This window comes from Leopardus geoffroyi, chromosome A1 (genome assembly GCF_018350155.1).
Source record: "Leopardus geoffroyi isolate Oge1 chromosome A1, O.geoffroyi_Oge1_pat1.0, whole genome shotgun sequence".
In the NCBI taxonomy this organism is placed as follows: Eukaryota; Metazoa; Chordata; class Mammalia; order Carnivora; family Felidae; genus Leopardus; species Leopardus geoffroyi.
Window position 1 is genome coordinate 207579079 of NC_059326.1, and position 21513 is coordinate 207600591.

Here is a 21513-nt window from a genome sequence, read left to right on the forward strand (position 1 = left end):
CCTCCCAGGTGCCCTGGGTTTATTTTTTTTTCTTTACAGCAATCTATTATTGTTTATGGACTTAATAGCTTCCCAAGAATATTCTTCTCAAAGAATATTAATAAACATTTTTAGCATCTGCATGATCCCTGCATTATCTCCATTTTCTTTTCTCCCCCCTGATTTCTCCTTGTTTACTTTGGTTCCTCTCTTCATGATGAGGATTTACCTTAACTTTCTGGTGATCCAAGGTTGTTCCTAGTTAAGAGTGGGACTTTAAAATCTGAGTGGAAGCTACGTGCACACACACACAGGGTTAGTTGACTTCCCTGCAGGGAGGTTGTACAGACACCTGGCCATTTTGTCAGGGTTTCCAAACCACTAGTCTTTCCTCTAATCTTTTACTTTTGACAGCATCCTGGTTGTGGTGTTATGTGCATGTGAAGGGAAAGGGGACTGGAGGATTAAACTATTCTAGAGGCTTCTAATAAGAGCAGACTTTTATTAGTTCCCTTGTGTTGAGTCATGACTCTAGCCTTCACTCCTCTGTCACCATGTCTGGCGTCTTTGAATCACCAGCCACTCCCATCCGGTTTCTCTAGTTAATAAATGATGTTCATGGTAATGATGGGCAAAGTGGGAAGTGTTGTAGGCATGAATGTTCTGTTCATGGCGGGCACTGGGGAATTAGAAGGACCTTTTAGGGTTCCATTCCTTGGACAGGACCAACTTATATAATCTTCCCATCTACTCCTTGGTCCAGCCCCACGCCTCAACCCTCCATCTACCACACTGGCTGCTGCCGGGAGCTAAGCCTCTCCAGGGTTCTGAAGTGTGAACTGCTTTCACCACAGTTACTGTGCTACCTGTGTGGACATGAGGTCTGGATTCCCCTGCCCTAATAAGTCAACGTCTACAATTTCATCCATGTCTGTCACTCAGCAATTTGTTCAAATAGCTTGCCTGCTGAAGCCCTCTTCGGTTCTTTTTGTCGCATTAGGTTTGATAGCCTTTTATTTATTTGAGTTTAGTGGAGGCTTGGGAGACAGAGGGGGTAAATATGTGAGTTCAATATGTCTTCTTAAACTCGGTGCCATATTTGCAATTTAGATTTGCAAAGTTTTCGCTCGAATAATTCCTGAGGCTCATGTATGGAATAAATATATTTTCTGAACCATAAATCAATAAGCATGATCTGAACATTATGAGAGACAGAAAGACATTGGAAGTTAGAGCTCTCCTGAAAAATTAAAGTTGCACAGTCGTAGTTCCTAGCTAACACCTACTCTCTGCTTTCTTTTATTTTCATACTATTTTTGGCCTTAGTTAAATTTTCTAAAATCATAAGCCAAGCTGGAATAATAAGATGTCTGGAACACTTGAATCCAGGCAGCTTTCGCTCATGATCCCAACTTTCGCACTCTGATCCCCCAGATGCGGTCACTAGTACTTCATGGAATTTATACGCACAATTTCAGGCTTTGGCAGGTTTTCTTTAAATGTTTATTTATTTATTTTGATAGAGAGAGAGAGAGAACCTACAGGAGAAGGGCAGAGACAGAGGGAGACAGAGGATCCGAAGCAGGCTCCAGGCTCTGTGTTGACAGCAAAGAGCCCGATATGGGGGCTCAAACTCACAAAGGGTGAGATCATGACCTGAGTCTAAGTCAGATGCTTAACTGACTGAGCCACCCAGGTGCCCCGAGGCAGATTTTTAATCCAGATAAGGGTCAACTTTTCTACTTGCGGCTCAGAAGGACTTTTTTTTTTTTTTTTTTTTTTTTTTACTTTTGCATGTTTGACACAGCACAACTGAGCCAACAACTCAGATTTTTAAAAATCGCCCTCAGCAGCAGGTCCAGTTGGTTAATCCAGTACTTACTATTCTTTGACTCCATTGTTTGGTTTCCTCCCTTTTCCTTATAACCTTCTCAACAAATGCATTCCCCCCAGGCAAGGCCTGGAGAGAGTCTCCAACGCTGGTATCCTCCCCAAGGAAGGAAGCAGTTTTATTTAAAATGTCACAATAAACCTTTGGTGTGGGTGGTAAGAAGCCGAGGGCATGAGGAGGCTGGCACTGAAAGAAATAAAGATAATTCAGCACGTCACCAGCAAGAATTTAGAAGCTTGCGAAGACAGGAGGGAGCAAACAAAAAGCATTTCGAAACCACTCTGCACAGGAAAAAATAGGAATTTGAGGATAAGAAAAAGTATGGCTCTGCAAAGGAGCAAAGAGTAAGACTTTTAATCATTGGGACGTCAAATATTCAAATACACGTGTGTGTGGTATACATGTCACAACAAATAAATACGTATTTTTCGTATTTGTTAACACAATACAATATATATTTAACTCATATACAGGTCAATATATGCATGTCAAAATAAATCCCGTTCGTTTCCACACACCTTCGGAAAAGACACCCAAAGTCTGGATTTAGGTGGATTTCCTAAGGGAGTTAGAGAGCACTGAACAAGGAAGGATGTTGAGTTTGACAGGGTACAAAAAGAAGTGGCAGATGAGGAACAGCAGAGTAAACCATGAACTGAAAAAAAAAAAAAAAAAGCAGAAACAACAGCTTCAAGCCAGCAGTGGCCAGGACAACTGTAAATCACCTCCCCTGAAAATCCACGGAGAGACAGGAAGGAACTCGAGGTTCCCATTCTAAATTCATAATACATCAGCTGACATCTGGGTTAGTTTTATGCAATGTCTCGGAGCCTAAAAGAAAGGTAAGCGAAACTTGCCGAAGGAGGCAGCATCTTATACTCTGCGTTTGATGAGGAGCAAACAGAAAAAAGTATTTAGCCTAAGTAAGGACACGATAGAATGGCTCAGGAGATCCCCTTTGCGGAAAGTGGCCCAGGGTAAGTTGGGGCAGGGAGAAGTGGTGTTGGGGAAGGAATGTAAGCAGAGAGTGGGAGACGGGGCTGGATGGCCCCCAAGGTCCTTTAAGATCCTGAGAGTCCATGGTTCCAAGAGCTGTGCGGACTCCAACCTCTCCACTTTTCCCCAAACGTAACATAACTAACGTCAGACTGATGTTGTGTGTATGCCTCAAAGCTCTCTTAGCGAAGTTCAACAGCACCACATGGTAGTCCTGATTCTTGTTCAAGCCGGTGGTGGGGAAATAGAGGTCTTGCAAAAACTATGCTATTATTTCCTGTTGGATAAACTCTGTCATTCTCTAAAAACACCAAAAGGAGAAAGGAACAAGGGTCCAAAGTGGAAAAGCTTCCAAAACCAGGAGGAAGTGGGCCAGCTTGGAAGGGCAGGAATAGCCTGTTACACAGAGGCCTCCTCCTGGTCCGGACCAGGTTTTTGTTTCTGTGAAAAGGGTCAGCGTGCTAAACTATTATTTGTATATGTGATGCTTTCTCGTAAGCACGCTCTAAGGACTTGCATTTTAATTCAAGATGCTGTCTTTATTTTAGGGAGAAATCAGTTAAAAGGGTCGGCACTAACCTGTCATTTTCCTCTTCTATTTTAAAGCTCTCTGTATGGGAGTTAACTTCTCCCAAAACAAGCATTTGGAAAATTCCTGGTTAGGCCGCTTGCTTGTTTTGTGAATGATGTTTGTGGTCAGCTATAACATATATAGCATGCCTTCTTCGTATTGCTGTCTTTTTCATGCATGTTTTTCTTATTTTGGCATTTTTATGGAAGTGATTAAATATTATTTGGTCTCAAGCTGGTGTAGAAATTGTGGAGATGTAGAAAATACTCTCTAGCTGAAATCCAACATACACATACCCACACAATCATAAACACACACACATATGCACGCAGCATTTCTAAAGTATGTCCAGATAGCTTTTGTTCAATTCTTTACTTCTTCTCTTCTTCCTTCCTTCCTTCCTTCCTTCCTTCCTTCCTTCCTTCCTTCCATGTGGAGGGAAGGAAATGAAAGCAAATACGATTTCCATTTCATTTTCAGCTTGCTTTCTGATAGACACAGCATTGTTTGGATGTCCAGGCCTCCAGCTTTTACCCAGAGGTAAATGTTGGAGAAATGTTGTTTCCAGTCTTATTCAGAATGACTGAAATATTTTTGCAAGGCGTCACTTTCCGAGCTTTCATTGATGTTCACAAGTTTCAATAGCAAGTTAGACTGTTTCAGTAACTTTTAAAGGCATATTCTTTCCCCACCCCACCTTTCAAAAATAAATATAAAATTAAGCTGAAGAGAAAGTAAATCCTGGTATCTAGATAAAAAATTCGTGACACACTGATTAGTATTTAATAAGTTCCAAAAAGTATCCCCAAGAAGTAGAATGTTTCTTATTCTATTAAATCAGTCGTATATAGTGTTATGTGACAAAATCTAACAATTTTAGGAGAAACTGTGTTTTGTTCTTAGAAAATTCAACTTCTATTGACACTGAGCAAAGAGGAGTATGGAAGAGTAAAATTGGGACGTAAGCCAGAATAAATTTTCTGTGAGAAATTCTATCAGATGACTTAAAAAGTCTATTCAATATTCGATATCACCTGTAGACATAATGAGAGAAAAAAATCTATTCCATTTAATTACTTCTTAGAAGGTTTAATTGGGATACTGGCTTGCTTGCTCTATATTTCAGGAGTTGGGTCTGCATGATATTTATGTTATAACTAAGAGATTATTATATATTTGGAGATATTTTTTCAAATACTCTCTATACGTAATTATAATAATGATTGAAGACATATTAAAAAAATTTCTTTACTTATCCATATTATTTAGTTGCTAGGAGACAAATATAAAGCATCTAATATTATTAAACAGGTTATAATCCACTTTTAATTTCACAATAAAAATTGCTTTGGGATGTGTATTTATTCAGACTCTGTAGATATATTGTATACTCAGTGCAAATAATACCATCTTTCTCTGCATGGTGTTTGTAATTTGGAGAAGGGTTAATAAACATATCTTACTGACTAAGCATGTTGAAGCTCCCCTAAAAAAGTAAGAAGATCACCAGCTCAGAGCATTGTCAAATTATTTGCAATTTAAAATATATTATGACTTACATAAATCAATTGAAAGCAAAATGTTTAATCCTCTTCTTTGTGTTCAAAATATGTAATGATATTATTTTATACAACATTTCTGGCATGATAAATTTTATCTTTTATCATAGTATGCAGGGCAAGTATTTTTCAAACTGAAGAATGCTGCACACACAGAGTAGTTATTTGCCATAAGACACAAAGTAGTGGCTGTGCCATTATTAGCCACAAGGTCAACTATACCCCAGGCCAGTGTACCCTCTATTGGAGTGGAAAAAAAACCTTCTCTACTGAGGAACTCGAACTTGAACCTTCTTTGCCATGAATAAATTATCTTACGATCTTTGTGTCCTCATTAACATTTGTGTTCTTTAAAATATCATCTTCCACTATATTTTAAGAAGATCCATTCAGATAAATATCTTTACTTCCTTCTTTAACAAAATACTGCTATGGCTTTAAAAAATGTTTTTATTGTGTCCAGACTTATATGGCTGTTCAGTTTGGAGACTGTTCAATGATAATGAATAGTACAAATTCTTCAAAAAGATTATTTCAGCCCCAAATGTTTCCCAATCCAAAGAGTAAGTTTTTCACCTGATTCATCTCAGGTTTTGGGGTGTGTGTGTGTGTGTGTGTGCGTAGCACTTTGTTGCCAACTCTATTTCTATTCTATCTTTATTCCCTCACATTGTTTTCCTTGCTTGGATCCAAGTCTCTATCTCTTCCTATGACTTTTACTCAGGACTGCCATAACCGGTGAGCATTCCTCAGCTAAGAAGAACCAGATGGCCGTGAAGAGATGTTAATGTTTCCCTCACATGTCCTCTGGGCAATCTTTCTTCACAAGGGACAAGTGTGCTAACTTACCACTGCTCTGAGACTTATACTAATCCAAATAACAAAGGACAGTTGTCCTATCTTGATGGCAGACATGAGGCAGAAGAATCCTACCTTTATGCAGCAAAAAGTCGACTGGTTTGGAGAACAAATTGTTTGGAGAAAGCCCTAAGTTGTACTATATCTTATATATACAGTGCCCTTTATTATATATACAGTAGTACCAAAATAATTTTCTGATTCAATTACAGTGTTTTAGGCAAAATAGAAACATAAGGCATTATGATTTTACATTATAATGCTCAAAGATACTTGGAGATTCAAAAGAGTATGCATCTAGCAAAATAAAAAAATAGGAAAATTAATAGCATCTGTGCTAAGAGAGACGTTAGGGATAATTCAAAACTCTAATATATATATCCTCCTCTTCTCCTTCATCAAATGTTTAGGAGGTCATTCTGAGTATTTAAAGTTGACTTGGCAGGGTAATAAGAGTTAGAAGAATTTATTTGAATCTTGGCACCTTCACGAGGGATCCACATGCACTTGAAGGAGTATCCCTGATTCTCTGAGACCCATTTTCATCACCTTCAAAATGAAGACAATTATACTTCTCTAACTTGCAACAAGGATATAAGGATCCAATGAGAACATTTTTGAAAGTTTATTAAACTATAAAGTTATATGCAAAAATGCATAATCAGCATCATCTTCATGAAGGTCAAAGTTCTATCCCATTCCTTTTCTGCTCCCTGGTTAGAGGTGCCACTCATGCTGGAGCGACAGAAGGATAAGGAAGAGAAGTGATACCCTCCCCACCCTCAAGACATCAGCAGTACCTTCAAAATGTAGAATTGCCTTTTGCAGCTCTATCCTGACTCCCAAAGACACTCCCAAAAGAAAATCTACTTAAAGCTTTGTAGATTAATTCCTTAACTTTATCAAGCCAGGAAAAAGAAAAAAACAAACCCTGTAACATCTCATCAGACAAGCACATGACAGCAATACAGGCCTCTTTCTAGGGCTCAGGAGCCAGACTTTGTACCTATTTGTTCTCCTCGCCCCCGTGGTGTGAAGCAGACGGGAAAGGCAGGTCATTTTGCAAATCATCTGACTCCAGCCTGAAATCAGTAACCCAGAAAAAAAGCACTTGGGAACATAGGGCCATCAAAGAGGGGCCCAGGCCTGGGCCTTCTGATAAGGCCTAATGTTGACTGGACAGTGGTTATTAGGACTCCATGGATCCGTGATCCTGGAAGGCGCCCCTCTGGCACGCATGTCTGGGTCTGCTCTGGAGGGGAGCTAGGGAAACAAAGCCATTCTTTCAGTTAGGGGGGTGCCATGATATCCAGAATCGGAATTTGGGGCTTCTAAAGGCTCAAAGAATAATGGTTTTTAAAATAGCTCCATGTGGGAAGCTCTCTGAGCTAAGCATGGAATCCTAGGGAGTGGAGCCACGACTTCTTTACGGACAGCACCCAACTGGTAAACCAACAGTAACAGGCTTATGGAAAATGTTGCATGAGGGGCACCTGAGTGGCTCAGTCAGTTAAGCATCTGACTCTTAGTTTTGGCTCAGGTCATGATCTCAGGGTCGTGGGATCGAGCCACACGTTGGGCTCCACGTTGAGTCTCTCTCTCTCTGTCTCTGTCTGCTTCTCCCTCTCCCTCTCCCTCCCCCTCTTTCCCCTGCTTGCACGTTCTCTCTCTCTAAAATAATTAAAACAAATGTTGGATGAATGAATGAGTGAATGAATTATGAACAAATGAACTATATGAAACACCTAATGGTGCCACTGATCTTTAATTCTTTGTATTGCAGAAATTTTCAAATATAAACAAGAATGTAGAGAATTGTACATTGAACCCCTACATACCCATCACTCTGCTTCAACAATCTTGTTTTGTCTATTCCCCCTCAATTTGGGGGATGGAGTAGGTTATTTCATTTTTTTAATGTTTATTCATTTTTGAGAGAAAGAGAGAGAGAGAGAGAGAGAAAGCGCAAGTGTGGGAGGGGCAGAGAGCGAGGAAGACACAGAATCTGAAGCAGGCTCCAGGCTCTGAGCTGTCAGCACAGTGCCCCAACATAGGGCTTGAACTCATGAACCGCAAGATCACGACCTGAGCCAAAGTCAGGCGCTTAACCTACTGAACCACCCAAGAGCCCCTGATGCTTTTTAAAAGATCACTTCTGTGATATGCTGTAGAAAATACACAGCTAACCGTGAAGTCTATTTGAAGTATACTGAAGCCTGTCAATATATCTACCAGGTTAGAGGAAATATAGATAGAAGATCAAATTAAATGACACCACCAGGCATGTCAACAAATCCATGCTGTGGTACATTAAACTGGATAAATGGATAGTTTTCTCCAACAAGTCAATGGTGTTAACAAAATAGAGTGGTGTGGGGTGGGAAAAACTGCTATAGATTTATGGACAATTTAAAAGACAAACTATTCAATTTTCTGTTTGTTTTGAATCTTGCTTAGGTTATGAGTCTAGCAAATAATATATTAAGCGATATTTTTGAGACAGAGGAATCAGGATTTTACAAGACATTAAGAATTACTGTTAATTTTGTCAAGTGTGTGAATGCATTGTCTAGCCTTTTTAGATGCCAAGTATAGAATATAATAGGTTCCTATTATGGACCTACTAGAAATCAGATCCTCAAATTAAACGATATATGTCCTCTCTTTTTGGCTTTACTTGTTTTAATGGATCTGTATCAGTGTAGTAACTAACTACATGCAGCTATTTTTTTAAGTTTATTTATTTTCAGAGAGAGAGAGAGAGAGAAATGAGCAGGGGAGAGGCAGAGAGAGAGAGAGGGGGAGAATACCAAGCAGGTTCTGCACTGTCAGTGGGGAGCTTGATGCAAGGTTCCAACTCACGAACCATGAGATCATGACCTGAGCCAAAACCAAGAGTCAGATGCTTAACTGACTGAGCCACCCAGATGCCCCATGCAGCTATTTTGTTGAACCTGGAACAAGAGGAACCGTAGAAGTCAGACAAGTTTAGTGGGTGTTCCCCTCACTAAAGTAGGAATATCACAGAGGCAAAGATAAAGATTTCTGGTTGGCAAGAATAGGTGAGAAGGGAAAGCTAAATCATGTTTGAAGATTACAATGACTTGCTGATAGTTACAGTCAGTGAAACATGTTGCTTATGGGAAGTTAGAAATCACCAGGCTCTGTCAGGATAGGTGCTACGGGGAAAGCATAAATCAGAGAGGAGGGAATAAGGATAAGGTAGTAGGGCAGCAACTGAAAATTGATTGGTTTCGTTAGCTTTCTTGAGCTGCTGTAACAAACTATTAAAATCTAGGTGGTTTAAAACAAGAGAGATTTATTCTCTCACAAATCAAGGAGGTGTCAGGGCCCTGCTTCTTCCAAAGGCTCCAAGGAAGAATCTGTTCGATGCTTCTCTCCTAGCTCCTGTTAACAGCCTCCGTCCTTGGTGTACCCAGGCCGGCCAGCTGCATTGGCCCAACCTCTGCCTCCACCTTTACATCATTTTCTTTCCTGTGTGTCTGTGTCCAATTTCCCTTTTGTCATAGGACACCAGTTGTCGGATTTAGGGCCGATCCTAATCCCATATGACCTTATCTTAACTAGATTACATCTGCAAAAACCCTATTTCCAAATAAGGTCACTGTCACAAGTTCCAGGTGGACATGAACTTTTAGGAGGACCCTACTCAACCCGAAACAATGGTCAAACATACTCTCCATGAGAAGGTGACGTTTGAACAACTACCAAAACTACTTAGAAAGCTTAGAAGTCATTGGGGCGCCTGGGTGGCGCAGTCGGTTAAGCGTCCGACTTCAGCCAGGTCACGATCTCGCGGTCCATGAGTTCGAGCCCCGCATCGGGCTCTGGGCTGATGGCTCAGAGCCTGGAGCCTGTTTCCGATTCTGTGTCTCCCTCTCTCTCTGCCCCTCCCCTGTTCATGCTCTGCCTCTCTCTGTCCCAAAAAGATAAATAAACGTTGAAAAAAAAAAATTAAAAAAAAAAAAAAAAAAGAAAGCTTAGAAGTCATGAACCCAGAGGAAGACAGCCCAGGCAAAGAGCAGCACGTGTGAAAGTCTGAGATGTGAATGGACCTGGGGTGTGAAGTGAGTGAGGGGAAGATTAGCAGTTACAAAGTAATGGAAGGGAGGGCAGTTCAATACAGCCTTGGAAGCCATTTCTAAGGACGTTGGCTTTGACTCTGACGGAGATGGGAATTATTGAAGGGTTCTAAACAAAAGTGTGAAATTACTGAACATTTTTCATGAGACCACTAGCTGCTATATGGACTAGACTGTGGGAGGGATAAGAGCAGAAGCAGCGAGAGGTTATTTCAATAGTCCACGTGAGAAATGATGATGGTCTGGACCATAGTGGTAGCAGTGGCAGAACTTGGAAGCTATTGGGTAATAAGAGTAACACACAAAAATGTTCCAAAAATTGTTTCCCATTAATACTTATCTCTTTTATTATCAGGTATCTTGTCACCTCTTAGTATTCATTCCAGAGGATGGAGGCAAGCACCAAAATTTAAGAATTGTTTTTATGAGAAAATCTTAAAATGAGAAATGACCATTTCCTTTGTCCTGCAGTTAACATAGACAGCTATCATAGGGCCTGGTACTTACCAAGAATTTGTTATTTTACATGCATCCCTATACCATTTAGCCCTCGAAATAAGCCTATACCACAAGCATTGTTTTCCATTTCGCACAGTAGAAACGTAAAGTTTAGAGACTTTAAGCAGTTTATCCAATCATACAAATAGTTAATGCCAGAACCAGGATTCTAATGTAGGTATTCTGAATCTCCATCCCAAGTGATTTTCATTATATTGCAGTGAGACAGGAAAACAAAGTCATTATTCTATTTAACTAGCTAATCACTGTGGTCCCGATCTTTAAACACCGTGTTCCAGAGAGACTTTACTTGATGTTCTTCATTTATAGATGGTTGATTAATTAATTTGACTGATTATTATTATTGACCAGGAAAATTGTGAAAAGAGACCCTTCAGTAGTCAATGTATTAGGAGAGAAAACAGCTAGTCTACACCTTATAACAGGGTGTGCCAGAGGCTCAGAGGAGCTGAATTGCAGCGCAGATCTCTTTCCATCTCTATATTCAGTGACATCACATGACACCTTGAAATAAGCTACGGTGGGGGTAGTTACTCCTTGCAAATCAGCAAGCACAGTGAACCTGAGCTTTTTTTATTCATAGACCAGATTTAAAAACAAACTGTTGTCTATAATTCGAATTCAATAACAACAAAATATAAAGGTGTGTGTGTGAGAGAGAGAGAGAGAAAGAGAGAGAGAGGGAGGGAGGAAGGGAGAGAGGAAGGAAGAGAGGAGGGAAAAAGAGAGATGAGACAGTGTGATCAAATTACTGGGTGTAGTTAATGTCTAACAGTAGTTTAAAAACTGCCTCACTATAAACCAAAATAACAGAATGTGTCCACTTGACAGATAAACACATTTAAAGTTTATGATTACACATTTCCTGGTCGGCCTCGGCAAAATGACTTTAGGACTTGAGCATTTTCAGCAACAACTGCGGAGTTCTGGACTGGGTTTTCCTCCCTCCAAACCCACACCCAGCCTAACTTTCCCAGGTGGTGTTTCTTCCACAAACACACTTTCGGTGAGCTCAGTTCTTCCACGGAAGGCTGGAGCAACAGCAATCCGGGTAGAGGCCCACTGATGGGTTTCAGGAGCTTGGGCGTCTCTCCCAACAGAAGCAAGTGATGAGGTTTCTTTCCCTGTGCTGGCCTGGAAGAATGTTCTTTTACCAAAGATGGGAGAAGCATCAGTCTCAATATTAACCAGAACAAGTATGCTTTCCCTGGCATGGGGGGAAAATCAGGGTAGCTCCATTTAGAGGGAGTGCTGATGTCTGAGAGCCAGGTAGAAATTGTCTGGAATGTTATTGGTAGTTTGTATTGTCCCCACAGCTTGTATCTTTCACCAGAATTTCTTCTGAAAAATAGCAGCTTATCTAATAAACACACACACACACACACACACACACACACCTGCTACCACCTCTACTTCTACCTTCTCATTCTTAACACCTTCCTCAGAGAAACACTCCTTTTCAGTGGCCCTTCACTGTTGTGCTCAGTGTATAACTTCCCATTGTCTCTCTCTCGGGTCCAGACCCAGGCTTACGGTCAGCACAGAACTTTCTCCTTATGGTCAAAGTCTAGACACCAGGGACAGACGTCCTGGAAAGTGTGCCGAGGTCATGATCAAAGCCAGAAACATGAGTCCAAATGAATCCATTGATCCAGGGAGGAAAGAAAAAAAACAGGGGCTGAGGTACAAAGCCAAAGTGGGACAGAGAAGGACAAGGGGCCTGGAGGTGGAAGAGTCACAGGAGCAAGGGAGCGGAACGTGATGCGCGTGCACTCCAAAGTTGCGTTGGGCAGTTAATGTCACCTGCAGCCTTTTCGTTTCTTTATAAAATTCTAATGAGCATGGGCATTGCATGGGGGTTAAGCCACAAACCCTGGGACCTGAATCCCTGGGTGTGAAGCCTGGCTCTGCCATTAAGTAATTTTGTGACTTTAATCAGCTTCCGCAGTTTCCTCCTCTGTAAAATGGTGCTAACAATAGGTTTTAACTTACAGCAGTGTTATGAGGTTAAGTAAATTAATATCTATAAAGTGCTTAGATGAGCATCTGTGTAAAGAGATGAAAAGTAAAACAATATTCACCCATGTACCTTACATCAAGCCTTAGGAAAAAGAAAAAATACCAGTATAATTAGACCTCCTTTTAATTCATCCTTCTTTCTTCTTTCCAAGGAAACCACCATCTTGAACTTGTGATTTATCACTCTTGGGCATCTATATATTCATTTATTTGAATAGCTGTATCTCTAACTAATGAGTAATTTTATTTTTCATATTTTTTTAAATTTTTTTTTAACCTTTATTTTAGTTTTGAGACAGAGAGAGACAGAGCATGAACAGGGGAGGGTCAGAGAGAGGGAGACACAGAATCCGAAACGTATTTTTCATATTTTAAGCCATATGTAAGTGGCATCATGCTTTATGTATTCATCTGTAACTTGTTCTTCTTACTCAGTTCATCTGTGTTGATATAAGCAGTTCTGGGTCATAGATTCATGTCATTCCTATTATTGTTAGAGTATTCCCAATGAATACATGCACCGCGATTTATTTGTCTGTTCTGTTGATGGACACTTAAGTTGCTCTACGTTTTGTTATTCTAAGCATTCTTAGACATATTTCTTGGCAAATGAATTGGAGTTCCTCTAAGCTGACTTAGAAGTGCAATCTCTGAGGTTTAGGGTAAGCTCATTTTCAAATTTACTTAACATTTGAAAAATTATTCTTTTAAGACACTCAGACAAAAATGCACATTATCATGTGCTAATTGCTACTTGAAGTCCTTTAGACAGTTTAACTTACTCAACCCTCAGAACAGCGCTGTGAAGGAAGTTCTATTATTTCTCTCGCTTTATAGACGAGAAGTTCAGTCATTTTCCTCAGAGCCACACCTGGAGACACAGTGGGTCCCAAGTTGTGCCAAATGCAAAATAGGATATAATAAAAAGCCAAGGTATTCTGGCCAAAAGGTATCATAAGGCAAACAAAAAGGTAAGATCTCACATAATACAGTATTTCTTCATCTTAACTAATTGTATGTGCATAGACCTTATTTCCAAAGGGACTATTCTGAGGTTCCATGTCGACATGAATCGTAGGGGTGGGAGGGACACTCTTCAACCCGGTACAGGATCCCCTTTTACCATCTGTGGCCAAAGAAAGGAGTTGAATCTACTTTCCACGGGACAAGCCTTTGGATATTTGGAAAGAGCTCTACTATTCACAGATCTCCCTCCCTAACCCACCTGATGTGCCCAAGGAGTCTCTTTCCCTGGATACGCGTGCCCAATTCAGCCAGGCCACACTGGCAAAGCCCGTAGTTCTCAGTTCCCAAGATATTCCCTCACTGTCCAAGCGGCCCTGCTCTGATTTGCCAGTGTCTTCTGCATCTGAAGGGGCATCCTCAACAGATACTCTTTTCCAGGTGTGGACAGACCAAGACAGAATACAGTGAACCCTCAGAGGTGCCAATAGCCCTTATAATATTGTTTGGGCCATGACTGCATGAAGCCATACATTCTAGATCATTCAGAAGAGCTGAGTAACAGTTCTAGCTCTGTCCCTAACTCTGTAAACAGAAAAAAATCAAAGTTTCTGCACTTATATTTCTTAACCTTTAGAAACAGTAATACTTGCCCTAACCTGTTTGACAATAATGTTGTGAGGAAAAAAAATATCAGATTGGTACAAAAGACTCAGATAAAATCTTCAGATAAAAATGGGTAGAAAGAATGTGGCTATACACCCAGAGCGCAATGGAATGTAACCTTGTCTTATGTCATGGGGTCTTCTGATAATCCAGTGAAACCTAGGGTGCACTGCTTCAGAAACTGCACATAAGCATGGGCGCACACACATATATAAGCTTCAAAAGAATCGGGGAGTAGGGTTACTCTGGAGTCCAGACATGGGTTCTCCCTGTTCTCTAGTTAAGATGTGAATTTGAGCCTGAGTATTAAATGACTACAGAAGATAGCATTCCTTCTCGATGCACAGATGGCTGTTCTGGTTTACAACTGAAGCTGTTAGGCCAGCCCAGCCCAGCATGTGGCCAAAGTTGAAGGAGAGTAGAAAGATTTTTGGATTGAATTCAGTGTCTGTGGACAGTGAGGCACCTTCTCAGTAGGAGCAATAGAACTCCAAAGGGCAAGAGGTTGGTCTTCAGTCCCCCTTTTCTCATTTTCTGTCTTTTCTCCCGTTTTAACATCCCCATCTCAGCAGAAATTTACTCATCTTTCTTTGAAAGGATTAAATTGATCCATTAAAGTGATCCTCACTAACATGTTAGAAAATCAGGGTCCAGGACTATCCCACCGGAGAAGTCAACCTTAAGAAAGTTCCCCACAGCCAGAGGAACATAGCTACCTAACACATGATTTACTAGGCAGAATTTCCATTGGGAGTAGAAATAATTTGGGACAAGAACAGCTTTCTAGTACTACTGTATTTTTTGCATAGTTTTAACATCATTTACAGTCATCATTTGGTCTCAAATTCTCCAAACTCTTCTCATTGAACATGATTTCCTTTGACTTCCACCAAAAACCAAAACACGAGCGGGAGACAGGGAAGGCCCATTTTATAGATAAGGAAATTGAGCCTTTGAGGAGTTAGGCCGGTTGCCCTAAGTCTTGCAGTCAGTAAAAGACACACCCAGAACTTTAAGCCAGATCTGATCCTAAATCCCACTTTCCTTCGCTGTATCACAGAGGTAAGCATTTACATGACATCCCGTCTCAGTTTTCCAGTGGTCCCTTGGAAGCCAAGATGTAGTATGACTTCAGGGGTAGTAGAGGGTCATCCTAGGAATTGGAAGTCATCTAATTCTTCTCTCTTTCCGGTAACCTTAAGCTGGGTACAGAGTGGAGTTGACAATTGCCTCACCTGATCAAAGCAGGAAAAAAAATCTGTCCCTGTTCTTCCTGATGACTAAGATCTCTTTAACAATGAGCGGTGCCTTTCATGCCACAGTGAGACACGGGATTGGAAATGCAGTGCAAATGTCTGGGTATAGGTCAGTGTACATGGCTGATATCAGATCTTTCTCTGAAAACAAGCCTTGACAGGGGAGGAGCAGAGAGAGAGTCACCACCAAAGCCAGGACACTGTCTGAAGCTGTCGAGAGCCAATGGGAGAGAGAAAAGCCAATGTCTAAAGACCAATGGCACCTGCCTCCTCTCATCCTAGCAGTTCTGCCCAATCCACTTAACTCTCATCACTCAGAGAAGGACAGAGTGAGTATGCTCTTGGTTGTGGGAGAGCTCAGTGTTTCTTAAAGTGTGGTACCCAGGACTATAGCATCTGAATCACCCAGAAGTGTGGGTAAGCACTCAGATTCCCAGGCACTTCGTGCCCCCTGCTGACCCACTCACATGCCTTTCCAGTCCAGGTCTCTGGGGCTGGGGCCAGGAATTAGCCCTTGTCGCAAGCTCCCAGAGTGTCTGCTGGGAACATCAATGTTGGAGAACTATTGTTCTCAAGGCCAGATGAGATCATGAGAACGCATGATGAATACTCAACTCACTTTTGAAAGATCTTGAGGAAAACACCTCAGTGAAAGCTATTTTTTTAATGTTTATTTGTTTTTGAGAGAGAGAGCAGGGGAATGGCAGAGAGAAAGAGAGTGGGGCAGAAGAGTCGAAGCGAGCTCCTCACTGATGGCAGAGAGCCCAATGTGGGGCTTGAACTCACGAACCACAAGATTGCTACTTGAGCAGAAGTCAGACTTTTAAATGACTGAGTGACCCAGGCACCCTGAAAGCTATTTTATGGATTTCTTTTATGACTCTTCTCCTTCTTTATCTTAAAATCATTTGGTGTATTTAAAAAAAAAAATTAGGCAAACCTGTGTATATACCATTTCACGTAGATGCACAAATGTGATCTCTATAGATCTGCATACAGGCTATTTTAATTTTTTTCCCTTTTTGCACAACTTGTACCTCCTTCCTTCCCCTGTCTATTCTCATCTCCGTCAGGTCCCCAGTGATCTATAATGCAATCCAGTCTCTAGTCTCCCTTATAATCATACAAACACACACACACACACACACACACACACACACACACACACACAGATAGGTGTTGCTTTTTGTATTACTAAAACAGAAACATATTTTACATTTTTCTTTATCTTGTTTTTCTCACTCAACAATACCTAATAGAAATTCTTCCATATTACAAGGCTTAACTCCACAATTTATTCTTTTAAAGGATTGCATATGATTTCACAGTGCAGATGAATCAGAACTGACTCAATCATTCCCCTATTGACAGACAAAATTTGTTCCCAGGTTCTTACTATGGACAATGCAGTGATTAACATCTCTGCTTTATTTCTAGGGATAGATTCTTATTCATAGGATGGAGAACTATTTAAGTGTTGGCTACAATAATAATTAATACTGGCATTTTGTAGGATTTTATGCATTTTTATTTTTTTTTTAATTTTTTTTTTCAACGTTTATTTATTTTTGGGACAGAGAGAGACAGAGCATGAATGGGGGAGGGGCAGAGAGAGAGGGAGACACAGAATCGGAAACAGGCTCCAGGTTCTAAGCCATCAGCCCAGAGCCTGACGCGGGGCTCGAACTCACGGACCGCGAGATCGTGACCTGGCTGAAGTTGGACGCTTAACCGACTGCGCCACCCAGGCGCCCCTATGCATTTTTATTTTTAACAACTCTTTTCAAATTGCTTTCCAAAGAAGATGTTGTAACTGGTAGTTCATATGCGTATTCTTTTTCCCCTTTACAACTTCTCATTATAAAAGTTTATACTGGTAGCAAAATGTAATTAGTTATATGAATTTATCATATTGAATTTTTAAAGTCCTTCACTTTAAACATCCCAACTTATCAAGTGCCATTTGAATTTTACTAGTCCTACACATCACGAGCAAATACCAAGCATTGTGTTCTGAGGTGCTATACATGTATAACCAAGAAAATAAACCAAAGCAACCAACCAAACCAAACAAAAACAGGTTGCCTTCAGTAAGACTGCCCTCCAGATATTTTAGATTTTAGTTAGATCAATGGATAGATAGATAGGTAGATAATAGGAAAGCCTCTAATATTTGTCATGCCTTGCCAACAGCCAAATCTGATAGGGTCAATTTTTCTGTATCTGTAAACATGCAGGATAAGTCAAGGTCAAAGAACATTTTCTGGGAACAATAGCTATTTTCTTCATTTTTTTATGACACTGAGGAGGAAAAAGAAAAGACGTGACCTCACTAGATCCATAAACTTTAACCAGTCCTTGTTCGATTAGAACATCTGGAAGTGTCCAACAAGGCACCAAGGTGCACGGACAGTTCACCTAGGACCAAATCCAAAGTGCCATTTCAGTTCATGGGAAATGGAAGGATTCAGAATGGGATGTTTAAGGGAGACAAGAGGAGTAGGGAGGGGGATAGAAGAAGGGAGAGAGAAAGCATTAGGTCTGCGAGCTAAAGGGGGAAAAACCAGCTTAATTATGGAAGAAAAGACACACACATAGGATAGCTTGCACAAGCAGAGTTGCTGTGGAAGCACATTCCAGGAAAATCTTAAGAGATTACTTTAATAATAAACCATGCATTCTTCAGCAAGCCATCACGGGATTAACTACCCCTTTCCTAGGCCGGGAACACAGTCGTCAGGTTTTTTGGGGTTTTTTTTGTTTTTTTTTTTTTCTTTTTTTTCTCCTTCTCCCTCGAAGACGGGATTTGTGCAAGGGAAAGTCGTGCAAGGACCGTAGTTTTTCAAACATTGCATTGAATTTTCCTTACCTTAATTTTCTAAACATTAAATTTCAGTGGTGATAAGAAAAGACCATTGAAGCAGGGTTAACATCTGGGTGGTCTTGGGTGTGATTCTCCAGCTGGAAGGGAGTTCATTTTAGACCTACTGAAAAGTGAACAGCTTTGATGGGGCAGGAGACTGTGTTCCATCAGAGATTAAAAGGGTTAAATTTATTTTCATCCTTCTTTTTTTTCTTCTTACTGTGAGCAAGACACTGAATTACTGCCAGAAGCAGTATCAGCACCCTAGAGATATAAAAGTACTCTTCAAATCAGAGTTCTCCACTGTGGACTCAAGATTTCTCTGTAAAATGACAGGGCCGTCTATTTTAAGCTGTATGTGTGAGCCCGCAGTTCATAAATGGACCGTTTTCATCAAAGTCTTCTCTTGAAATTCCAGCTCATTGCGGATGAAATCATTTTCTTCCTCTGGCTCCTTAGACATATCCCTTCCATTTGGTAGAGCAAACATAAGTTAATATTGCTTGATAAGAGTCTTGATTAAAAAAAAAAATAGGTTTGGGGCACCTGGGTGGCTCAATGGGTTAAGCGTCTGACTTGGGCTCAGGTCATGATCTCACGGTTTGTGAGTTTGAGCCCTGCGTCGGGCTCTATGCTTACAGCTCAGAGCCTGGAGCCTGCTTGGGATTCTGTGTCTCCGTCTCTCTCCCTGCCTCTCCTCTGCTCATGGTCTGTGTGTCTCTCTCTCTCAAAAATAAACATTAAAAAATTTAAAAAAAATAGGTTTGGGTGGTCACTTCTGAGTTGAGAAAGTATTACCTGTTGAGTTAAAAGGGAAACCCTTTTTTTTCCCCCCTGAATTGCTAATGTCTCTATTTGCCTGAAATCAGCCTCATTTTTTTCAGCTACTTAGGCCTTGGAGGTGAAACTATCCTTCTGGACTTCTGGGTCTTAGAAATAAACCACTATAGGGGCGCCTGGGTGGCGCAGTCGGTTGAGGGTCCGACTTCAGCCAGGTCACGATCTCGCGGTCCGTGAGTTCGAGCCCCGCGTCGGGCTCTGGGCTGATGGCTCAGAGCCTGGAGCCTGTTTCGGATCTGTGTCTCCCTCTCTCTCTGCCCCTCCCCCGTTCATGCTCTGTCTCTCTCTGTCCCCCAAAAAATAAATAAACGTTGAAAAAAAAATTAAAAAAAAAAAAAAAAGAAATAAACCACTATATCCTAAAATGTACCAGAATTTAAGTTCTCTGAATAAATGTTGTAACTACTATCCTAAGATTAAAGTCTACATACTTCTTATCATTCACAGGAAGTCCTTTTTTTTTTTTAATAATAGCAAATCATCTCAGCAACATTGAAAACTGTCAGCACCACCTTCCCCACCCCCGCACCCTCAGGTGTGAGGGGATGAGACAGGTGGCAGAAATAGCAGAGGCCAGGAGAGGTGGTGTTCTCCTTGTGGTAGGGTGGCGCCGCTGGGTGCCCCTGGCTCCCTGGCGGTCCCAAGCCTGACCTACTTGAGAGCAGGAAGTGCCCATCACACTGCGGCTTTACAGCTGGGCTAGGCTTGGACCACAGAATACATCCTTGGTGTCCCATGAGCCCGATTTGAACCCTCAGTTTCCAGAGGTAAGATGCAAATCCACTGTGTGTTGCTTACTCGATGAAATCAATAACCCCTTCTCGTCCAACTCATAATTTGGCACTTTCACGTTTAGTACACACCGTTTCCAACTTAAAAAACAAAACAAACCAAAACAGGAACACAGACGTGCTTTTCACCGGAATAATTTCAGATTTCTTAAAAAGTGACAGAGTTTCTGGGGATATTGTACAATTGCTCATGATTTTAAAATATGGAGAAAATGAATTCCCAGCTTGGTAAGTTTCACCAAGATGAGAATGCCTTGTGCTGAGCACCACATTTTCAAATATGTTTCTTATGTTTCATATTTTTCATAGAGGTATAGGGACCCCTGTGGAAATCAGTGCAGGAGAGTGTTCATCTTACGTGTCTGCACACAGATGCACACGCTAACGGAAATGTATAATTTTTGTTGGTATCAGATGTTCAGCTTACTTAGGTTACATAGAGGTGGACGTTTTTGTTTATATCAATTTCATAGAGTATTGTTTTTATAGCTGTATATCGGGATGTCATGTCATACCTAAACACAGTATGTTCTACATGTACACACACAGATTCCCCACCAGTTTAAGTGCCCCCACAGACACCACGCCTGTAAAGGGGCTGATCACCCATTTCGCTGTAAACAGCAGATCCGCGCTGGGACCCACTGCCTCTCGCCAGGAAAGTCAGGAGTAAAGGCAGCCCTTTGTTCCAAGGTCCCCAACGGGTTAGGATGACTTCGGGTGCCACATCACTGGAAGTGGCAATCCGGCCAAGGAATTTGTGAAACGAAGGTCCGGTGGATCCCACCCCTTTCCTGCGGAGTTTCCCTTTCCTGTCCTTATTTGCCCCCTCCCCTGTCCCGCGGCCCCAGCTGGGGAGGCCGGGGCTCCGGCTGCACCCTCCCTCCTCTCTGCGGCGCGCGGGGCTTGGGGGGGGGGGGCGCGATCGCCCCCCGCTGGCGGGGCTCGCGCGCGAGGGGAGCCGGGCGCCGTGCGTGGCCGCGGCTCGAGTTAATAAACAGTTAAGTTTGGAAGACTCAGCAGACACGTTGAGGGGGAGTTACCAAGCCCAGGCAGCAAAAACATCCCGGCGCATTCCTGGGGAGTCCTCGGCTGCCAGCATCTGATTAGAACCATATCTCGCCGGGAGTGGCCGCGCGGCTCCGAGGCTCCCGGGCCGGCGGCTATTTAAGCGCGGCCCGCCGTGTCGGCTGCGCGGCAGCCTGGAGGCTCGGCACCCGGGAGTCATGCTCGCTTCGCGGAGGCGCTAGCTGGCCGTGAGTAGCTTGCCCGGCCTTCTTCCCCGTGGCTCCATTTTTGGCGACCTCCCTCCCCTCCTTTGCTTTTCCCCCTAGGGGTGCAGATCCGGGACAGTGTGTGTGTGTTGGGGGGGGGGGGGGGGGGCAGGGATGAAGTGGAGGCGGGAGGGGGCGGGGGGGAAGGATGGAGTGGAGGTGGGGGGGAATCTTAGAAATGAGACCGTACTTGGGGAAACGGCGGTTTTGTGGCCTGACAACCGAGGAATGCTTCCACGGAATGCATTTACCTTTGGGGTCGGGCTCCAGATGTCCAGCTTGTGACATTTAACAAGCACCTCCTTTTGTGTGTGCTTGTTTAAAAGCTCTGTGGGCAACCCTGGTAGGACGCTGGTGTGGCTGCT

The 21513-nt window shown here is 42.0% G+C and overlaps 1 protein-coding gene across 6 annotated transcripts in view; it reads left to right on the forward strand.

The window, feature by feature from the left end:
• The first annotated feature begins 2728 nt into the window (after positions 1-2728).
• Positions 2729-21513, forward strand: part of DAB2 (DAB adaptor protein 2) — a 70898-nt gene continuing 52113 nt past the window's right edge. For 4 of the 6 annotated variants that reach the window (XM_045439677.1, XM_045439701.1, XM_045439691.1 and 1 more), the window contains exon 1: positions 20716-21130. The gene's annotated coding sequence lies outside the window, so the exon portion shown is untranslated. Of the gene's footprint in view, positions 2848-20664; positions 21131-21513 lie in introns of those variants that run through there. The other 2 variants (XM_045439684.1, XM_045439669.1) reach the window with 2 other exon arrangements.